A 24,060-nucleotide genomic window follows, 5' to 3' on the forward strand; every position below is an offset into this window, starting at 1 on the left:
AGTATATCCAATTGCATAAATATGTAAGTATGCAAGGGTATTAGCGTAAGTCTGCCGGCGCCAAAGGTCATACAATATTAATTTGCAACAATTGGCAAGCGAAAAGCAGAATGCAAAAACAAAAAAAAAATCGGACAACTTTACTCTTCTATTTGGCATGTCATTTGTAGTATATTATGACAAGAAAATGTGCAAGGAGAAATGCAAAAACAGCAAACACAAAAACAAATTTCCAATTTCCTAATCGACGCTACGTTAACATTGCGCTGTGCTATGTTACGTTGTGTGTCAGAGCAAGCAGCAGGGGAAAGCTGGGAAAAATAAGCAGCCGACAAGTGAATTGTAGTGCCCTCTAAACGAGCATTGTTGTAGTACTCGTAAAGAAGCAAGCAGAGGAAGACCCACAAATTCACCGCCGCCGCCAACAATGTTTGTACCTTCTTTATTTCGTCAATAATCCTAGCAGCAACAAAGGCTATTTACTACAGCGAATAACAATAATATTAAGTACGAAGGAAAAGAAAACTAGAAATGATGGAAATACAAGCATACTAAATACATATATAGGTAAAGACGGCAACAGCAAATAGCAACTTTGGCCCTGGCACTGACGGTAATTGAAACTAAAAATGGCTTAGAGTGGCACAAAGGTGCTATGAAGAAGTGTTAGAAAAAAAGTGAGCCCGAATGCAGCCGGCATAGCCCTGGGGGGAGGACGGAAAGGCAAGCATTATCGTTTAAAGTGTTATATGCAACTGAGTTAGCTCACATGTGTGTGCATATATGTAGAAGCAAATGTACGCGTGCGTGTGAGTGTGTGTGTGTACTCGTGTCACTGCCAATGTACCATAATGAAAATCCGCTTTCGCAATGCTGTCTTTAGACAATTCCGGGGCGTATACGTAACATTTTTTTTTTTTTTTTTCAAATCTACAATGAAAAGCATACCAACGGTAAGGGAAAATTACTAACAAACTGCATAAATGGTAATTACAAAAAAATACATATAAAAAAGGATGCGAAACGACATATGCAATAAAGCAATTTGTATGTAAATTAATTGGCAGCTGGCAGCAAGGGATTTAGTAAGCACGTAGTACATACATATGTATACTTAGTTGCTTTTATAGTTTCTTTATTTGAGTGCATTATTGTCTATTTCCTTTGTAAAATGACATCTCGAAGTAGTAAAGGGAGTCACGAAAATCTAAGATTTCTTGCCGGAAATAAGTGATTTTTTTTTTTAATCTACAACAAAAATGTTCACCGGACGCCACTATCCAACTTGTATGTACAATCACACGCTGATTTCGAAAATCGAGTTCACTTTTTTATGTATACGTTTTTGAGATATTTGCAACTTACTGTTATTCACCAAAAAAAAAAGATGCCTCCACTGACGGATCAACTGAACAATCGTTTTACGAAATACAAATCTTCCACGAAGTTGTCCATACAAAATAACAGATTCTGTGTCAATTTTTTGCATTTTTGTTAAAGCCAGTGCTGTTGCAAAAAAATTAAGTTTCTTTTGAAGAAAGTCGATGAATAAATAGAGATGTAATGAGTGGTCAAATGAAAATCCGCTAAGATTTTTGTATGAAATAAGAGCAGAAAAGAATGTTACTCATACGCCATGTACACATGAGTAACATTCTTTTCTGCTCTTATTTCATACCAAAAAAATCTTGCGCATTTTCAATTTACCACTCATTCCTTTCTTATATATCCATCGATTTTCTTCATTGGTAGCTGCAATGTAAAGGAGCAGGCAGGCTTGCATAAAAAAATTTAAAAATTACAAAAAATCTGAATTTTTACATTTCCACAGTTGAAGATTGAATTTTAATTTTAATTTTTTCATGAAAAAACAAATAAATCTGGAATAATTATATAATTTCTCAGAAATAATCAGTCCTCTCGAAAAAATTTTGTTAGCTTTTATTTGCCGTACATATTTCATATTTCGATCGTTAAATCGGTTCGTAAGATATCCTTTTTTTAAGCTGAATAACGGTGAATTGCAAATATATATCTCGAAAACTTATCCGTATAAAAAGATTAACTTGATTTTCGGAATCACCGAGTAATTCTACATCGGGATTCGATGAAGGTATCCGATGAACAAAAAAAAAGACAAAAATTTGTTATCCAACAGGCTATAAGTAGTAGACATTTTGAGAGTGCATTTTTGGAGTTAAGTGTCTTAACACTCGACAAGAAATCGGTTCGATCTTTGGTCCGCCCTACAATTAAAAATAATAGAAAAAAGTTTTTGAAAACTATTCGCTTAATTCCCTTCATTTTTTCTATTATTGCATTTTAAGCCAGAGTTCGCAAAATATCTTATTATATTAAAAGAGCACTTCTTGTATATACATATATGTATATGGATATATAATCCATAGGGTTCACGGAAACGGCTCTAACGATTTTGATAAAATTTTGTACACAGATGATGTTTTGGATTTGAAGGTTATCTGAAAAGGCATTATCTCCGAGAACACTCGTGTAAGGTTGCCACCTATTCTAAAATATTTTTTAATAGGGTTGCCACCTATTTTGAATCGCATATTTATTTAATTTTTTGTTTAGAAAAAAAAAGGTAAAATATTACTATTCATGGGTACCAAGATACGGTTCTTAAACAATGCTTTCCCTATATACAAAATGTTATCACTTAGGATAATGGTGTAAGGTTGCCACTTATTTTCGATTCTACACAATTTATCTAAAACATCTCAATGTGGATATCAAATGAAAGGTATTGTTGAGAACTTTGGTCAGAAAATATTTTTCATCAGGGTTGCCACGCTTCTATGGAATACAAATTTTTATTTTGTTAATTTCAATCAACATTTTTTTTTATCCTCAATATAACTCACTCAAATTATTCGGGCAGCTTGATTGCAATCTCGAGGACGCATCTAGTCCAGTATGACATTCAATGCATTTATTGGCGACTCAAAGCCTTCAGTGAGGCTCCGTACAGATATGTCTACGCATACATCAAATTCGCTTAAATGTTTTTCAAATAAATTCATACGTATGTACATACATATGTATTTGTGTTGGCTTATTTACAAAATTTCTTGTGCACAATCACAACTCTCGCTGATCCTGCTGCGCTAGGGTTTCATGTCACTTAGTTCACTTGCAATGTAGATCCGACATACACGCAACTCACCACCGCCCCTGTGTAGATGTCAGCCACCCGGAGAAAGAGTCCACGTCAATAATGCTTCGCTGGCAATAACCAAAGCTCTCACCTTTTGTCCTTTCATTTCTCTAAACCTTTTTTTCATATCCGTTTATTTGAGCACTCGAAGCTCTGTCCGCAACAACTATACATACATACGCTTATTTGCGTAGACTTGCAGGGAAGTGCATAAAAATATATACATACATACATACATACATACATACATACTTATGCTTGCACTTCATGTGCCGCACTGACGCATTCCTTTTGCGCGCCATTCGCTTAACTCTCATGTCGCACGTAAGTCCTTCCTCGCTTTACACTACTTTTCATACGTAGCAAGCAGTGTTGCCAGAACTTTTCAGGGCGACCAGCTATATTGGACTAAAAAAACGGCTAAAAACGGCTAAAATGTTTCAACTAGAATTATTTTTTTTTAAATGCTAAAATTACAATTAGAAAGGCTAGTAAATCCATTGAGTTTTTTTTGGTTAATAAATATTATACGTAGCTAAGCTGTACACCACTTTATTTTTGTTTAACAAAGAAAACTGTCGTTATACGTAGCTAAGCTTTACATCAGAAGTCATGTTTGTTTTACTTAAATATAAAAACAGAGATAAATTACAAACTTATGGCATTTTCTTTTCTATTAAACCATTGAATCATTTTCAGTATGTTGCTTTTTGTCCCGCAAAATGGCTATATTAGCTGAAAGTATGGCACTTTTGCTTAGTGGGAGGGGAATTTTTTTTTGAGAAATGAACACGTAAAGCTGTGAAAGCAGAAAGTAGTGTAATTTATTGACATTCGTTGTTGTTGCCGACTACTTCACTTTTAACAAGTTTATGACATTTAACTAAAATCATGCCACCAGATTCACTAGCAGAAAAATTTTTGTTTCTTGAAAAAGTAAAAAAAAATTGAAGTTAGTGAAGTTGGAGGAAAATATTAAAAGCGTTGCAAGTTTCCAAACTGCCAGAATTCGGTACACCTGAGCAAACGTTCGAATATAAAGTTTTTTGCTTTTCCAAGGTAGGGTACGTAGTTTGATGACAAATTGCTGACGCAAACTATCTTTAAACCTCTGAAACATGTACCATTATCCGTGGAACAGGAAAGGTGTCGAGTTAAAATGATGCCCTGCAACTTGTAACGTTACCAATTTTTGGATTCTCGGAATTTTCTGATAAAGATGTGGTGCTGCTTAAAATATATATACAAAAATATAAGCACGAAACTATGTATTTTTCACAAGAATTATTCACATAAGATGAAAACTACTGCAGTTTCATTTTATAAAATTTAAAAAGTATGTTTGCACCATGTATTGTCTTCCCAGAGAGTTTTGCTCCACATTGAAATTCGTGCTCTTTTATTTTCTAAGTGTAGCGAATAAAACTTAAATTTAAGACATTCATAACAAAAATTTTATGAAACTGGGATGCAAAATTGAAGCAAGGTTTGCCTATTTTTCTTTAGTCTATTAAATATTTATTATTTTTTATGAATATGTAGCTCATTACTTAACAAACAACATATACTCCAAACAAATTTCACACTTGGTGTAAAAATTATGAAAATTCTGCAAAATTTCAGCAAAACTTGTAACTTTTTAATCTGCTAAAATTACGCGTCCCAGTTTATGTGTATTTGGGTCACTCGCTTAAAAAAAAACATTCAAATCGGCTCACTATCTGATTGTTTTTCAATTTTATAAAACACAGTCCGACATGAAAGTTTTCTCAGAGATAAGACTAGCCATTTCTAATAGATTTTGGAGCAATAAATTTGTAAAAATAAAAACTTGTATATTTGAATTTTAATAAAACTAGTGTTCGCCCAGCGGTTGAAATTCAACCTTTTAAAATAAGGGGAGCTGAGGTGGGCTGAGTTGAGCCGGGTTGAGTTAATTGAACTGAATTGAGGTGAAATGCGTTGAACAACATAGCAGAATATAACATAAAATAACATAACAACACCACATAACACAACTCAACACAAAACAACACAAGCTTAGCATAACATAACATTACATAACACAACATGACATAACATAACACAACATAACATAACATAACACAACATAACAGAACATAACATAACACAACATAACATGACATAACATGACATAACATAACATAAGATAAGATAGCATAACATAGCATAACATAACATTACATAACATAACACAACATAACATAACATAACACAACATAACATAACACAACATAACATAACTTAACATGTCATTCTTCAATTGTTTTTCTTTCTTTTTCTGTCTTTGTCTCTACCTTTATCTACATATATTATTTTCTATATCTTTATCTTTTAATTTTTATATTTATCATTTCCTTAACTTTTAACCAGATCTTTATCTTCATTCTTTTCTCCATCTACATATTCACCCACATCTTTGCGATTACATATGTATACTATGAAGAATTTAAATTTACCTTTCTCTTTGTCTTCATGTTTCGGTTTCTCTTACTTCTGTTAATCTTTGCTTTATCCTTTCTTCTTCTCCATACTCAACTCCATACCTTCTTCCTCGTTTGAGTCTAATCTGTTCATGTACATACATACATACATACATCTTATTCCTAAACTGCTGCTTAGCACGTTTCTGTAATTCAGTATCAATATAAAAGCATACATTTAGGAGGCATTTCCGCCCCAACCATGTACATGTATGGCATTGGTATTGGTGTGACTTTTGAATTGATTTTTTCGCTCTATTTTAAACTAATTTGAAATTTGAAAAATTGCCTGCACATCAGCATCAAAATACCTTTCTAATGATATATAATTGTTTATACCTTAGAAGTATAGTTTAGCCGTAAAAGGGGTGTAAAGGAAACATGATTGCCTATTTATATAATGATAAGGCGAAGAGCAAAATCGGCTAAAAACGGCTAATTTTTTTTGCAAAACGGCTAACAAATCGGCTGCCGGCTAAACCGAATTTTTTCCGGCTGTTTGCTGTCGCAACCGGCTAAATCTAGCCGGAAAACGGCTAAAATGGCAACACTGGTAGCAAGTAGTTATATCACAGGCTGTTGCATTACAAAGGTTACTTACTAAGTGAATAATTAATTTGGCTATACCCGTTGACTTTAGTATTCTTCGGGCTAAACTCTTTCTTTGACATTTTTTGCACATGCGCTTACGAAGTGATACATATGTATGTATGTATGTATAAATACAAACATGTGTATGGAAAATTTCTTATAGCTTTTTCAGTGTTTTTTGTTTTGCATTTTCATTTAATTTGCAGCTCTATTAGTCACGGTTTTATGCAATTCAAGAGCATGCTCTGCCGCAATACTTTTTTTTTGTATTTGTAAGTACACACATATGTGCATTAGGGTAGTTCAAAATATGTAAAGTGGTGAATTTTAATGCTCTCCTAGGATTGTTCTATGTTAAAAAAATATACCCAAGTTTTTTATTTTGAAATCAAAAAATATTTAGAGGTCTCCCAAAACGCTCAAAATTTTCCATGTATTTTATATAGAATTCTTGAAAACAATTATTGCTTAGTTGAAAATAGTAAAAGGCATCTCAAATAGTAAATTAATTTCTGTGAAACTTTATTATTAGTACCGCTAGTACACCCCGGTGTGCTTCTCTACACCAAATATTGAAAAATATTGAAAAATTAATGAAAAACCCTGCACGCCGTACTTCCTTTTGTTGGAAGTGCTCCTCAACATTTTGCGATCTTCTTTGCGTTAACATCATGTTCGCATGACGCGCTCGTCGGCCTATACTTGAACGACTGGATCGTGGCATTTTATTCAATAGCGAACGAAAAACTCAATGCATAGGAACGAATTCGATAAATCGTATGGTAAACGCACTTTTTTTTTAAATAAACAAATGAAATTCACAATCGACAGTAAAAGAGCACTTGAAAAACCTTCATTCGAAGCCAAAGAACACAACACAGCCACAATTTTCCACAATGGTTTTGTTCACTATAAATCAATGAGGAGAAATACCTGCATGGAAAATTTCCAGTGTACTCAAAGTTTTCGTACGAAACGCTGCAACAAATTTGTGCAAAAATATTGAAATTGACGAAAAAAATAAAATGAAGTATGAATTAAGAACTATATTAAACACACGTGTTGATTCTCCAAAGTCCAAAATAGAAAGACCGAATATTAATGTACACCACCTTTTCGATAATACGATGAAATGACAGATATGTTGTGTTGTGGTGACTTTCATTCCATTGGCTCTACAAAATCCCTATTGAAAAACTTGCAGCCATGTTTATACTTGACTTAATTCATCCGAAGAAAAAATAAACACAGCACATTATAGCAACAATTTTTCGCTATGTTTTCGATTTTTCATGTATCTGCTGTTGTACCATATACGTGGTTCATGTGACAGACATAAACTGTCATATATCATGAACCGCTGGACCGACTTCGGGCCCACTTCACATAACCCATCTGCATGATAGTCCGAATATACCGTTTAAATTTGGTAGAATTCGTGGGAGGTGCCACGCCCCCCTTTCCCAATACAGCACATTTTTCTCCATGAGTATGGAATTATTTCATATGTCTCTATACCAATTTCCAGTAATCTACTACAAATATTTCAAGAGATATACCAGATGAAAATTTTTGTTAGTATGGGTGGTGCCCCGCCCCTTTTTCCGAATTCGGGGAAACTTAACACGACTATGCCGTATAAATTTGGTTGAAATCTTGTACTTATTTTTTATATATAAGATGGGAGGTGCCACGCCCTCTTTTCCAATACCGCCCATTTTTCTCCATGAGTATGGAATTATTTGATATACCTCTATACCAACTTCCAGTACTCTACCACAAATATTTCAAGAGATATACAACATACAAATTTTAGTTAGTATGGGAGGTGCCACACCCCCTTTTACGAATTCGGGCAAACTTCACGTAAACCATCTGCATGATAGCCCGAATATGCCGCATAAATTTGGTTGAATTCGGGGAAGCCGTTCTCAAGTTATATGATCACACCAAAAACGTTCACTTATTTTTATATATAAGATTATAGAAGAAAGTTTGAAACAAGGATTTGTATAGGCTACCCCAATAATGTATATAATATGTAAGAATACTTCTGGGTAATGTATTTAATAATAATGAACACCCTCTAATTGTCACTCGCTGTGGATGGGTAGAAATTTTCTGTAAAACTAAGGCTTTACAGAGCACTTTTTCCTTTTAGTCTTTCGAAAGACTACCACAAGAATTTTCATAAATATTATTTTTTATACCCGAGCGCACTTGTGCACAAGGGTATTATAACTTTGTTCACATAACGGTTGTTTGTAACAGGCAAAACGAATCGAGATAGATATAGACAAATGTATACATAAATGATCAGAATGAAAAAAGAAATCGATTAAGAGGTGACTGTCTGTCCGTCCGTCCGTCCGTCCGTCCGTCCGTCCGTCTGTCCGTCTGTGCACACGATAACTCGAGTAAAAATTGAGATATCTTAACGAAACTTGGTACGTGCACTTCTTTCGGGCGTAGGACGGATGGTATTGAAAATGGGCAAAATCGGACAATAACCACGCCTACCTCCCATATAACGGTAATTTTCAGAAATACGAAAACTGCGATATTTTAGTAACTACTGAAGATAATTCACTCAAAATTTACATTTACAATGAGTTTTAGACGAAAAATAAGAATGTTATAAATTTTTGAAAAATGGGCGTAGCCACGCCCTCTTATGGTTACATGTGTATATCTTGGCAACCGTTGCACCGATTTCTTCCAAACTTGGCACAGTTATTGGCCTTGGTACAGGATACCAAATGGCCGAAATTTTTTAAAATCGGACAATAACCACGCCCACATTTCATATAACGGTAATTTGGAGAAATACGAAATCTTCGATAAATCAGTAAATATTAAAGCCAATTTATTCAAAATTGATGCTTGCAACAATTCCTTACCAGGAAATACGTCTATAATAAAATTTTGAAAAATGGGCGTGGCACCGCCCACTTATGATCACATATATGTATCTCGGTAACCGTTCTACTAATTTGTACCAAACTCGGTATTTTTATTGTGCTTGCTACATAAAAGCAAAACTATGAAAATGATTGAAATCGGACTAAAGTTATGGCTTTTCATATAACGGTAAATTTTAGAAATGCTTGAAACGTCAATATTTTGAAACTTAAGGACGCTAATTTACTCAAAATTGATACACCCTGGCTTACCATGTAGCGGTAGCTTTCGGAAAGGTGAACATCATATATTTAGTATTTGCGCCGGGTATTTAATGTTCGGCTCCGCCCGAACTTAGACTTCCTTACTTGTTTCAATTCATTTAATTATTACTTTAATTTTTTATGTAAATCTAGTTGCTTCGAACTTCTTTATTAAAATTGCACTCTCTGTAACTAATGATGAAATAAATAATTTCCAATATAATAAAACAACAAAAAATAAAATATACACATTAGGGCGGAGTAATTTAACTTCGGAAAAAGTCTATGGCATATTCGAGTTCTACGTTCGATTCTAAGCAAAAATGGTGAACAAACTTTTTACGAAAAATGACGTTTGACCCTCCCAATTGTTAAAAGATAAATCAGTGTATTATAAATTTTTCTGAACGAAATTAATTTTTGATTTACAAAATTTTGGGTTTTCGTAATATTAAAGAAACTTCTTCACAAAACTGAGGAAATAGAAAAGAGTTAAAATACTGTTTTTTTTCTGTTGAGAATTGGGAGGCTCAAACGTCCTTTTCGGTATATAGTTTGTTTTGAATTTGAATTTGCTATGCACTTTCTTCGAACATTTTTCTCCGAACAAATTATTCCACCCTAATGTACATGATCATGATTCATGAATAAAAAAAAAATTATAAATAAAACAAAAAATCTTTGACAATTGTTCCAACCGAGGATCAAACCTAGGACCTACGGACTTGTAGTACACAGCTCTCACTACTCGGCTACCGCGGATGCCAAAGTCGCTTGCTTTGTTTGCTTACTATTACAATAGACATCTGCTGGCCGTTTTCAACTCTAGGACTTAGTCCGGATCAATTGCAGTTAATTTCCGAGATAATTTCAAATAAACGAGTTGATGCGGATCAACGCTGCCGTCTGTCTATGCTTGGCTGTCATGGAAAGACTATTCGCGCCATGGGTTCTGCGATTGCTCTCATTCGAACAAAAGTGCAACCGTCTGACCATTTCCAAAAATGTTGGGGTTGTTCAACCGCATGCCGGAAGTGTTTTTTGATCGAAACATGGATGCACCACAATATATCGGAGACCAAGGAATATTCAAAGTATTGGACTTCTCGGTGTATCAAATAAGGCAGGAGTTCTTTGGAATATAAGCGGTGTCATTCCTATCGATTACCTTGAAATATATAATCGATCATCAACGAAAATTTTTCTGAGCTCTTGGCCTAATTATATATTTATTTGAACCAAAAACAACCATATCTCTTTATTAAAAAAAAGTGCTCTTCCACGTGTGCAATATCAATGACAAAATTGCATAAATAAATTAGGTTACGAATTGATCCCTCATCTAACGTATTCTCTAGATATAGTTGTCAGGAACAAATTTCTATTTCCAAACCTGAAGAAGTGGCTCGATTTGGTTAAAATGAAGAAGTCATCACTGAAACAAAAGCCCATTTCGGGAACCTTTAGAAAACCAATTTTTTTTGGAAGAAACAAAAAATTTGAAAAATGCTGGACTATGTAAAATTACTACTACTATTTTTTTTTTAATAAAATGTTTTTTCGAAAAAATATAATTTTTCACAAAAGTCACTGCCGTGTGATATACCCTTGTGGTATACACGCATATCTGAGTGAAGAAAGGTTCAAAAATCTCCTAACTAATCTTAAACCTTAAAGCCGGATCAAGGTTATAATGCCAGAATGCTTCAAAATAAACCGTCATACACTAAAGTTCTCCCTGTGTATTACCCGGTAGTAAACCAACTTATTTCACTCGGAAGCACTCGGTGTTTCCTGCTACAAAATTTTGTAATTTTTTTTTTTTTTGAAGAAAGCCACAATTGCTCAAAATAATCGATCAAATAAGATTTATTACTAATTTTGTGACGGTAATTTTGCAAAATATGCAGTGCAAATTATTTTAGAGTTTTTTTTTTGTATTCTTTTCTTTCTGGTTACCTTATTCATCGCTTTAGCTGCCGCTGCATGCCATAATGAAAATTTAGTTCATATAAAAAACGACATCAAAATTTCCTACCAGCTGTAATAGCATTCACTGCCGAAAGGTCTGCTCACCCTTTTCATATACATAATTGGCATTGTACGAGTATCTATGCGTTGCATTTTAATGCTGGCCCATTTTATTTTATGGCGCAATTTTTGCACAAAACTCAGCAGATGCAACAGTCTATCTAACACACGGATACACACACACACATGCGCATGCACATGCACATGCACGTGAATGAGTTCAAAATGCAGATGTGGTAAGATGAACATTTTAAAATGCAAAATGCTATGCGCATTTAACTTTTGGCAAATTCGCTTAAGCAGCATACATATTCGCCATTGTAAAATTTATGCAAAGGGCATAGTGAGCGCAAAAAATTGAAGCAATTTGTTGAAGAGCAAATTGGTTATGAGCAGCTGAATATTAATTTGCATTTGGCAACAAAGTAACCAACGCATAGTTCACATTTTTATGAGCTGTCGTTGCATGCAGAATCAGAGTTAGTTAATTATGGCTGGTTTGCATTATGCTACATATGTACATATATTTTGACGACAAAAGTTTTAACGCCACGTTTTTATTCGTCGTTCCCTGCTGTTGTCGACAATGTTATTATCCCGAAGAACAGGCAGGTGCAGAGGGCATATAATTTTTACAGTTCAAATATTTGTCATTTGGACAATTTTCATTTATAATTTTTTTTTATGTAATATTGTTAATATTAAATATTAGCGTTTGAAAGAGGTCGCCTTGATTTTTTCCCTTTCTTGTCCAGCTGTTGCGGCGCAGCATTTCCCACTGCAATTATTTATGTTGACAATTTCTTCCTCTACAATGTAGAGTTTTCATCTTTTGAAACAGAGTTCTTGATTGGACGACTTTTCCACTTTTTAAGCGAGTAATTTGAAAAATCGATAAAAAATAGATGCCATTGTTATCCTATTATCGGTTTAGGCTTAAAAGTTGCGGAATAACCGATAGTTTTTGTAAAAAATGGAAATCAAGAAACTTTTTTTTTTTTTGGAAATCAACATTTTATTTTAAAAAATTTCATAATTTTATAAAATTACGGCTTAGAAAATTTTTCGATTTTACATAAATTCCAAAAGTGATTTTAAAATGAAAATTTCAAAAAGATTTATTAATTTTAATATTAATATTAATTTTAATCTTAATGCTAGTCTTAATCAGAAGTCGTTATCTTAAACTTAATCTTAATCTTAATCCTAATCTAAATCTTAGTCTTAACCTTAATCTCAATTTAATCTTAATCCTAATCTGAATCTTAATCTTAACCTTAACTATAATTTGAATGTTAATCATAATCTTAATCTTAGTATCAATCTTACTTTTAATCTTAATCTTAGTCTTAATCTTAATCATAACCCTAATTTCAATCTTAATCTCAATCTTTATCTTAATCTTACTCTTAACCTTAATCATAGTTTGAATGTTAATCGCAATCTTAATCTTTATCTTGCTTTTAATCTTAATCTTGATCTTAATCGTAATCTTGATGTCTTTATCTTAGTCTTAGTTTTAACCTTTATCTTTATCTTAATTTTAGTCTTAATCTTAATCTTAATCTTAATCCTAATTGTAAACTTAGTCTTCCTGTTAATTTTAATCTTAGTATTATTCTTGATCTTAATCCCAAGCTTAATCTTAATCCTAATCTTTATCTAAGCCTTAATCGTACTCTTAATCCTTATCTATAATCTAAATCTTAAACTTAATCTTGATCTTAATCTTAATCTTAGTCGTGCCCATATCATTCCACTGGAGTTTGGAATAACACCCAACCGAATATGCAAAGAAGTTTCACTTCAAAGAATTCTACCTCGCCCATACGGCAGTTGGTGTGAGAGAAACGCATATTTGAAAGAAACGAAAGAATGGACCTTGTCCTGGAGCACTCGAGTACAGTCTTAAGAATTCATTTGTTCAGCTACAGAGTGGTGTTGTTTGGGAAGATGTAATTGAGCTTAACTATTATGGCTAGACAACACCACTCTGTGACTGCTAAAATATGAAAATATCTACAAAGGTTTAAATCGTGTGCGCCCTGCTTTAGGGTGGTCCAAAAATTCATGTGAAAAAGTGAAACCCAAATTTTAACGCTCTCACCCCCTAGAGGGGTATAATTTTTGTCCGTATAGAACGATCCTAGAGGGTGAGAGCATTAAGTTTTCAACTTTACTTTTCTTTTTACCACCCTAATGTACGAACATATTTTTCTTAGAAACAGGCTACGTAATTTTTAAGAGATTCACACACTAACAAATGAAGCATTTTAGGGCCTCTTGGCGTATCTAAACCTTTTCCCCCAAAAAAAACTTTTTCTTTTACTTTTGAATTGAAATGAAAGTTTAATATAAAAAAAACTTTGCGAAATATGAATATGCTTGTGAAAATTCAATGAAATTAAATATAGAAAATGACTTTAACTTCTTTTTTGTGTGGTAGGCTCCCCACGGAATGCAGAAACCCAACCTTTATTTTTCCAGCAACTAACTTTTCCTTGTATGCGGTACAGAATATTGATATGCCATTACTTAAAATCGCCGTCAGGTCTGCGTAAAAGTTACAAGTTACCTTTAAGTTCCTAAATTCTAAAATATCAAATGTTCGCGAAAGTGTTTGGCAAAGTGGTAAAGGAGAAAATTTGCATATTTTTAAACAGAAACTCCAAAGTTGCTACACTCACACTCGACAAAACACTTTTCGTCCACTTTCATGCCACACACTTGACAGCTAAAACGTTTTCACTTCAACAAACACTCACAGCGGACTAGCCCTCAAGTGCTGGGCCATTTCCCGATATGGATTGCCGAAAGAGGTGCCAAAAGCATGAATGAACGGAAGCACAGACGAGTAGAATGTGTCCACAATAGAAATGGGTCTGACAGACCCAATACCCACCAAAACAAACAACAATCGAACGAAGGCAAGGAAATGAGCAAACAGTTTTCATCTTGAAGTAATAAATGAATCGAAATAGGTCGCCAACGCAAATTGGACGGCAAGCAAACTTGAAACTTTAAATCTTTAATCCAAACGAAATGGTAAATTTGTGGCACTTGAATTCAATACAACTTCCTTACCCCAGCTTAACGAGTAACGACAACATTAACATCTCTTCAAACTTAACAAAACACAGACCCTTGCGCGCTTGAGGACAATAAAGTTCAACGACTCATCATGGACCCTCCCACATACGCACATACACACACACACACACACACACACACACACACACACATAAACTTAAACACATACGCGTACACCAGGGCATTTGAAAATGTCAAACAATTTAAGTGAAATGAAAACCAAATCAATTTTTAAACAGCCAAAGGCAAGGCAAGGCGAGGCAAAGAACTTAACTCACGCACATGTGTTTATACGCCTAAAAGCATGCTTTTACAAACGAGCTGACAGTGTGTACCATCCATTCATTTGTTTACTTTTAAAGGCACACATACTCATTTTCTTATCGATTGGGACATACAAAACCAGACGATCTTTCAGAGCTGCCGCCCAAAAACGGCAGTAAGCTAGTTGGATGGATGTTGAAAATGAAGACGCCGTCACACCCATCAAGGAAGATAATAAATGTAACCCTTTTCGGTGTAGAGTTAGATTTAACCAGGTGCGATAAGGCGGTGTGTCTGCGTGTTTGTTTAACATACTCTTAACACTGCTGGGCGTTTTATTCACTTGAAGATTAGAAATTGAAAATGTGTTAGCGGAAGCCAACACTCGGGCGTGAGTACTTGCATTCGAGAAAAAAGTGTTCTTTTATTATAAAACAAGAGGGAGTTGCCTTCGCATGTTTAAGAGCGAGCGAAATTTAGCCTCTTTGCGAATGATTCAAAGCTAGCCCTACTGCTAATCCTTAAATAAGTAAGCTGCTATTAACTATTTTAATCCATTCAATACGGAGTCTAATTTCATATTGACATCATTTGTGCAGCATCAATGGGCTAGAAAATGAGAGGCAACAAGCCAAGGAGAGCCATATCTGGACATCTCCCTTTATTTCCTTCAATCTTGCTATGTTCGGGGGACCCAGCATAAAGTGACGACATTTCCATACAATTCCCCATTTTACTATTTTAGATCCTATTGTTTTCAAGGCTGCTTGACAAGACAAAGATATTAGCGTTATCGTCTGGAACCATGCCGCTTAGTAAAAGACTATCCGCGTCTATATAGCATAGGTTTCTACTCCGAAGACTCTGCAATAGTTGGGCAGACGAAAGGATTGTTTGATCTGCAGATCTTCCGAATAGGACGGCGACGAATGGATTGCAATTCATCTGAGTTTTGTGGTGTACATACCATAGGTCAGGTACAGCGGCTACCGCCATTCCTTTCCGAAGGTCCTTTCGTGCACGTAGTATGCTGCTGGAGATTTCTTAGCTCCCTCCTATAAGTTTATTTTCCAATACAACCTTCCGGTTCCGAGGCATTCCATCTCAGAGGAGAGATTCCAAGTAGCTTCTCCTAATTTCGGCAAAGAAAAATGGGAATTATTTTTTATTGGTAAACAATACCAGTTCTTTCTAGGAGCAATTCACCCCGTTTTGGTTATCCCACTTAGAGATGCCAGCCAGCGCACCCTCCACGCAATACTTATCGTTGACTAGAATTTGCCAGTTATGAGTATCATAAAGTCGTCGGCTTTGGTGACAACCCTTATTCCCATACTTTCAAATATCTTCAGAATTTCGTTCACCACCAGGTACCTGAGGAGAGGGGATAGTACCCCCCCTTGAGGCTTGTACTGTATTACGGGGAAAATCAATTACGTCGACAAGCTTGCTTAAGAAGGCGCTCTGTCGAAAACTATGCTGATAGAGAAAGTACCGATTTACCTCCAAACGATTAAACGGGACCTCGACCTGTGCATGATCCAGTATTCCCAGACACTTTAGACCAAAACGCAAGGTTGCAAGGTGTCCCAGATTATGTGCAGAGCATAAAGCTCACAAAGTTTCTCCATTCTCTTAAGAGCAAATACTCTGGGCTACTGGTGGATGTTTTTCGGAGCATTACCTACCAGAATCGCAAGCTTTTAAGCTGGGTCTGACCAATGACAAGGTCTATAGGGGATGTAGAACGAAAGAGGATACAGTAGAGCACATCCTCAGCGAGCTTCCTGCCTTTAGGTCTCCTGGGAGCAGTCTTTCTGCCTAATTTGGAAGCTGCTGCCAAAATAGGGTATAATAAGATCTTCCTGTTCTCAAAGGGGATTGTGATGTTCTTCAACATAGCTCCTGGTAATCGGTGATTAGCTATCTAATATGGACGTTGTTTATCTGGTAAAGCTATCGATGTTAAAAGTTTCTGCGAAGCCACGCCGTGTCTAACTAGCTTACCTAACCTAACCTGGTGAGTTTTAGAAGCATCTACAAGGGGATCTTGCTAAAATAACCTCATTCTGAACCCGCCATTCGCTATGCTGATTTGCATAATGGATGTCTAACGAGCTCTTTACAAACTGTTTGGTCCATGAAGTAAAGGACTATAAAGTTCTTTTTTGTCGAAGCAAAAGCAAAGAGATGGCGCTATTTTCATTGAAAAGAGTATACCTAAAAATAACGTCGAAAAAAGCTTCTGAGAAAAATTTGCTGTTCTTCTTTGCAACAGATCCAAATATTGCCCCATCGTCTTTTGGCGGAAAATGAAAGAAAGGGCAAATAAGAATAATAAAAGCAATAAGTATTAATAAAAAAATAATAAAAAACAAAACAAATACCACCGTCGAGAATAACATTGATATAACATGAATTGCAAAGTGGCAAATCCCCAAAAGCGCCATGCCAAATTGACTGACACAACAAATGGCAATGAAATAATGCCGCCACCGTCATCTCCTCCGCCAAGGCTGATGTCCCAACCGGCAAACTGTCGCAACGCTGAAGACTTAGATGAATATTTTAGGTTTTGAAAAGTTGCGCGCTGTTGGGGCGTAGTTGATTGAAATGACTAAAACGATGTATGTAGATAAGCAGCCGATTGTCATGTGGGCGGAAGAAAGGAATGGGATGGAAATGAATGAATATTCGAAAAGGAAGAAAAACTGCAGAAAGTGGGTATAATGCAAAGGAGAAATAGAGTAAACAGTATGGAGCAACAATGCAAGGGTATGGAAGTATGCGGATGAGCAAGTACATATATTACAAATACACGTATAAGCGGAAGTGAAGCTATTTAGTCCTGTAGCAGGAAGTATGTTAAAAGTGAATGTACATACACATACACATGTACGTGTGTAAGTCTTTAAAAGCATCACAGTTAGTTATAAGAACACTGACACTTACCTTGCCATTGCGATTTATTGTGCGGCACACCTTGCACGTTTTCTAGATGAGAGGGATTTCGTTAAGACGTTGATGATGATACATACAAGGATGTTTGGCGACGTGAGACACTCAAGCTACTCAAGCTACTAGACGTAGGCATTGGCGAGTATGTATCACTCACAAACACACACCACATCCATACATATGTATGTATGTATGCTTGTAAGTGCTGATGAAATATTCGTTGCTTGCTACGTAGGCGTAGGTCTGTGGTGTTTTTTGGCTGAGTGCCAGTTTTGTCGGAAGGTCGTAGGGCCTTTGGATACGAGTACTCGTATATATGTCTAAGTGTTTGCACTACAGACAATAGTTTGATTATGTGTGTGTGTGTGTTTTAGTGAATTGAACAACCTCAACGTTTTGATGAAAGGCTACCATTTTTTTAGGTGCACTCTTTTGCTTCCTTGTTTTTTTTGTTTCAAAATCAAGTGCATTTCTTTGAACGCTATTGTATTCAGTTTTTCGCCTTTTTCTTAACATTTTTCATATAGAATACATTAATTTTTTTTAGTACCATACTCTTTTTTGATTTACAATGCGTTCTTCTCTATTATTTATGGTTGTACTTTTCAATACATAGTATGTGTACAAAAATGAAATTCTTTCACAAATTTACTGAAAAAAGTGCCTTTCTTTAGCTGTGTATTGTTTCAAATGAAATTGTATTGTTTTTGCGGCCGCGGCGCCTTGTCAAATGCAACACTCTATCAACTCGTCCTTGGGGATCACAAACACCAATCCAGCGCACAATGGCTATAATATGGAACGTATGCAGCGTAATTAATATACAGTTGCTAGAGGCCAAAAATTGTTCTGGGCACAAGTTTATTCATGCCTTTCTTTTGTTTTTTGATTGGCTTATGTTAGATCTTCCAATAGATTTATGCTGCAAGTAAAATAAAAAAAAAAATATATAAATAAGTACATATGTATATAAATTATTATTACTACATAAATAAATATGTATAGTATGTATGTTTGTATAAGCATAAACAACTATAATACTTTGTATTTACATATACATTACATTTTTGTTCGATAAAAAATCCAATTATTTACACATATAACTATGAATATCTAGATTAGCTTCGATTTATAAATTACAAAAATGCATAAATTCTTAAGATATCAACACAATTTCTTCATACAAAATGAAAATTCAAAATTTAAAAAAAAATTGGGGTCGCTACCAGGGTTAAAAAAAAAAATTTTTAGAATAGCAAAAAATCCGACAAAAGTTTGACTTTGGCCAGCTGCAGCTTAGCGAGTTTATCAGATTTCAAGTCGACAAGTTTTGCGTTTTTTAAATTTTTTCAAACCCTAGTAGCGCGACCCCTAATTTTTTTTTAATTTTGAAATTTAGATGTTAATATTTTTAAGGTCCACATACATACGTATGTTTTTCTTTCTCTTATTTCGAATACAAAAAGCATCAAAACCTAAGTCAAAAGCCATCAGCGCGAAAATTTTAACCCGGGGTACCCTACCCGGGTCAGGAGTTTTCGCAACTGGCTTCCAAATCGAGCAGTCTGTCTGTTCCACTACCAGATTCGACCAGTCGGTTACAAGCAGAAGTATTTTCTACCATAGGTTCTTATGCCTCCCAATTACTTTTTCATGGATCCGAAATGTAGCCATGGCGCCAGCTTTAAAATCGTCGTTTAAAGTCGATGTGCTTTTCCAGGACTTGCCGAATTGTGATAATCTGATCAATGAGACTTTGATAGGCCTGAAGCTACACTGATAAGGTCCAATCATTAGTACATGCGCCCAAACAGCTTTTCGCCGGCTTCGGCTTTGAATAGCTCAGCTGTATTCCATTGGCTCTGGTGGCCTTGTTGTTTTTAAGCTGTATGATTCTGACCTCGTCTTAGCCGCGATTCCAAGGCTTTGAGAAGTTTATCCTAAATATTTCAATTGTACTTTGAAGGTCTGTTCCCAGGTATGCACTTTTAGCTTAGCAGAAATCAGAACAGGTGTTTTATGCCCAAAACCGAAATCCACTAACTCTCCTATAGAGTAGAATGTAATTTTTCAACACATATGAATGTATGTTTGTATTGGTATGTATGTATGAGTGTATTCTTTGGCAAGGCAAAATCGCAAACACTTGCACTTGATAACTGTCCAATGGCCACGACTTGGCAGCGATAACAACGGCACTAACGAGCAGCTCAAGGTTAGCTCCTATAAACCGCGTGTGTTTCTGCTCTTACTCTTACTCACAGGTGAATGTGTGCATTTATGGATGTGTGGGAAAGCAAAAATGTGCGCCTAGTATACCTACCCAGCAGAATTTGAGATAAGGGCCAACAATATTCAATATGAAAAATTCAAAAAAAAAGCAGTGAAGCTCTTTCAGTGCTACCGAAAATTTCCAGTGAACGCGTAGCGAAGATTTCGGGGCTTTTGAACTTTTCGCTGAACGTGCAATAAAATGGAAACTTTGATCGTTTGGGAGTTTTCTGGCAACACTAACTTCAGTTCTTTCTAGAAATCAATAATTGTGGGGCCATTTTGTGTTGATCGGTAATAAAAAGTGTAAATAAAAGAAAGCTTTCCGGTAAAATACAGTTGAATTGAAGAAATTATAAGTGCTAAATTATATATTGACATGTTATTCATATGACACTTGGTAGTTGGTTTGGCATATGAAAAAGTGGACAAAAGCAGCAACAGTTTATAAGCCGAACTCAGCGCGGTGGTAGAAGAAGTCTGATGAGGAGATGTGGTAATCTCCGAAATAGCCTTTTTACCATAAAACATTCATTTTTCATAAAAACGGCCTCAAACTCAATAAAATTGTTAAATATAAATATTTAGATTTTGTAACTACATCTCCACTGAATATTCTCAGTAGGAAATAAGTGCGGTTTTCCAGCTGGAAAATACTTTAGAGTATGTATGTATGTGCGAGACTGCGCTTGTTTGTTTAAAGTCATACACACGCCTGAGCTGTTGTCAGTTGAATCGGCAAGTTTTGCAGTCTATGTACTTACTTGTTTTCGCACTGATTGACCGACCACCCCCAGCAATCGGGCGTCCCATCGCCATAGCTTATCGTTGCCAAGACATTTCGACAACTTTTGCGTTTTTTCTTTGTATTTGGCACACGAGTTAACCTTTTTCAGCCGCAGCACCGTTATCTACTCAAATGACCTCAGCAATGTAAATAAGTTCGTTTGTAAGTACAGAGAAGCAACGTGGCGATAGATGCATACATACATGTAAGAAACCCAAGTTTCGACAACAAATATAACAGCTAGGATTTGCTGATAAATGTGAAATGTCTGGAGTAAGTAAAGTAGTCATATCTATTCGTGCCGTTACCTTTCGTCAGCCATCCAGCAACTGGTTTTATGTAGTATTTTTACCTCACACCCAAGCGAACAATCGGCATTTCCAAAATTTGTTTGCCGTGATTTTACTTTTCCTTTCGCTTCTTATTCGCTTTATCTTTTTTGGGTTGAAGTTAAACTGGGCAAAATCACTGCTCGAATGTTCGCATAAATATTTCTCTTCTTTTAATCCTATAAGCGATTTACTATTGCAATTCTACAGCTCGGTCACGCTGCTGTACAGCCATCCTGTGCGCGACGCATTCGGACTGACGGCCCTGTGATGCTCGGATAGTGGCGTTCCCTTTGTTGCTTTTCCGCTGCGCTGATTTACCCTGTCATAGCTCATACATATGTATGTATGTATGTATGTACATATATCGTTTTGTATACTTCATCTGTAAGTTCCTGTCTATGTTTGCAATCATTTTTGTTCTGTTTTTTTCCGGATTTTCCGCTTATTTTATTTTTTTTTTGTAATTTTTGTTCTGATTGGGAAACACCTGACTTCAGCATTTTTTTATTATCTACGGATTCTTCTCATACTTTGCAATTTATTATAGGAATTGTTTCGTCTTTTCAGCACATATCCGCAGCAGGGTATTTATAAGTATGTATGTATAGAAAAATATGTTAGTGCATACATATATTTCAATGCAAAAACGTGAGTAAATAAGTATGTATGTATATATGTATGTATGTACATTTATCAACACTTGATTTTATCGCATTTTATTTGCTCAGTGAAATTGTCTCTGTTTATACATAAACTCATACATGAATTTGCGGTATGTATGTATGTATATTACGGTGGTCCAAAAACAGTAAAGTCGGAATTGTAATGCTCTAACCCCCTGGAATTGTACTATCTCGAAAAAAGTATACCCGTATTTTTTCATTTTGAAATCAAAAAATATTTAGAGGTCGCTCAAAGCGCGTAATGTTTTCCATGTATTTTTATATGGGAAAAATAAATTTTTTCGTAGAAATGGTATAGAATTCTTGAAAGTCAATATTTTTCGATCGGAAAACTCAGGTTCTCTTCATGAGACTTTCAATAATAATACCCAATTTTTTATTTAACCATTTTTTAATACTAACGATTTTCTATTGGTCGCTCCATTGAATTTTTCGGGGTTTTTGTTTGTTTTTGGCGGACCTAAGAAATATTGTTGCAATGAAAAAATGGTTTAATAAACAATTGGGTATTATTATTGGGATTATCCTGCAGGTAAGCAGAGTTTTCTGGTAGACAAATATTGACTTTTAACTATTCTATACCATATCTATTAAAAGTTGTTTTTTCCTCATATGAAATACATGGAAAACTTTGGGCGCTTTGAGGGACCTGTAAATATTTTTTGGTTTCAAAATAAAAAATGGTGGTATACTTTTTTTTTATATAAAACAATTCCAGGGGGTGAGAGCATTACAATTCCGACTTTACTTTTTCACATGCATTTTTGGACCACCCTAATGTGTATCGGTGCCAACCATACATACTATATACATATCCCAGTACATATATACACACATAAATGCACATTTTCATACACGCATCTCTTCATATATCACTTTGTACGTGTCAACATAAGCTTCATTAAAATTGTGTTTTTATTTGTGTTCCGTTAGGATTTTCCATGTCATTTTCCCACACGTTTCGTTTTTCAATGTTTTATCCAACATATTCTTTTTTTTTATGGTTTTTACATAATTTTACGTGGATTTATGCGTTCACCTCCCTACTCCAACGTGCGTCTGCCACCTAGCCTCAGCCTGGCTTCAATGTTTTTATGACATTCTGTAAGTCACAAGGCCGACTGGCGAATGGCATTAAATTTTTAATGGAATATCATCGCGCGTAAATCCTTTCATAGACGTACATACATCGTGTATTAGGGTGAGTCAATTAACGATGGCAAGAAATTTTCCAACTATAGCTTCAAAGTGAAACTTGGGATTAGTAAAATTTACATACAGCCTGTCAAATAAAGTTTAGGTACAGCGAATTTTTACAATACCGGCACTATTTTTTAAATATTTTATTTTCGCTAATTTTACCAATAATTTTTAGCAATTTTTTTTTGTTGAAGGTGTCGCTCATTTTCTACATATAAAATAATGTTCGATAATTTTTTATATGGAAAAAATGTGCGACAGCTTCACCAAAAAAATTTGCCAAAAATCAATGGTAAGTCCCAGCTTCCTCATACTTGCACTTTATTATACTAAAATTGAATGGGCTAAATAACTGCGTATAAAACTTTTTTCTAGAGAGCGTAAATAAAAAGTGCTATATTTGAATGAAATTTTGCAGAATTTTCTTAAATTTTGCACAAGGCTCCGAACTCTAATTTTTGGGGTTTTCCTTGTAGATTTAACCATTTATTTATTGCCCGTATTGTAAAAAATTCGCTGTACCTAAACTTTATTGACTGACTGTATGTTAAAGAAATTTTTTCCTGATAAATTATGCCCAAAAACTGACTTTGCTGAACAATAAATAAACTAAAACTGGCAACGACAAAATTTTGTTTTATACTTTTTCAGTCCAATTTATGGTAGATATGGTAGCCATCAACTCAAAAGATAAGTTACCTAAAACTACTGAGTAAGGTCCAAAGAGCTATAAAATACATACTTTATGTCTTAAGCACTTATGGACATAAATAAATAGCCAGCAAAAGCACAAAACCCAGACGCAATGGCAACTATTGTATAGCTACATAATTTTTCTTTAGTTGTTAACTTTTCGTTTGCGGCTTTAAGTGGCAAAAATTAAATGGGAAATTTTAATCGATGCGGTCATTTTAAAGTTATCAAATCAATAATCCTTGTTAAGAAGATTGCCTCATTAAAACGCGCACTTCCATCAACACGCGCAACTTGGAGATGAGTTGAGCTTC

This window comes from Rhagoletis pomonella, unplaced genomic scaffold (genome assembly GCF_013731165.1).
Source record: "Rhagoletis pomonella isolate Grant_MI unplaced genomic scaffold, Rhpom_1.0 Rhpom_scaffold_00007, whole genome shotgun sequence".
Lineage (NCBI taxonomy): Eukaryota > Metazoa > Arthropoda > Insecta > Diptera > Tephritidae > Rhagoletis > Rhagoletis pomonella.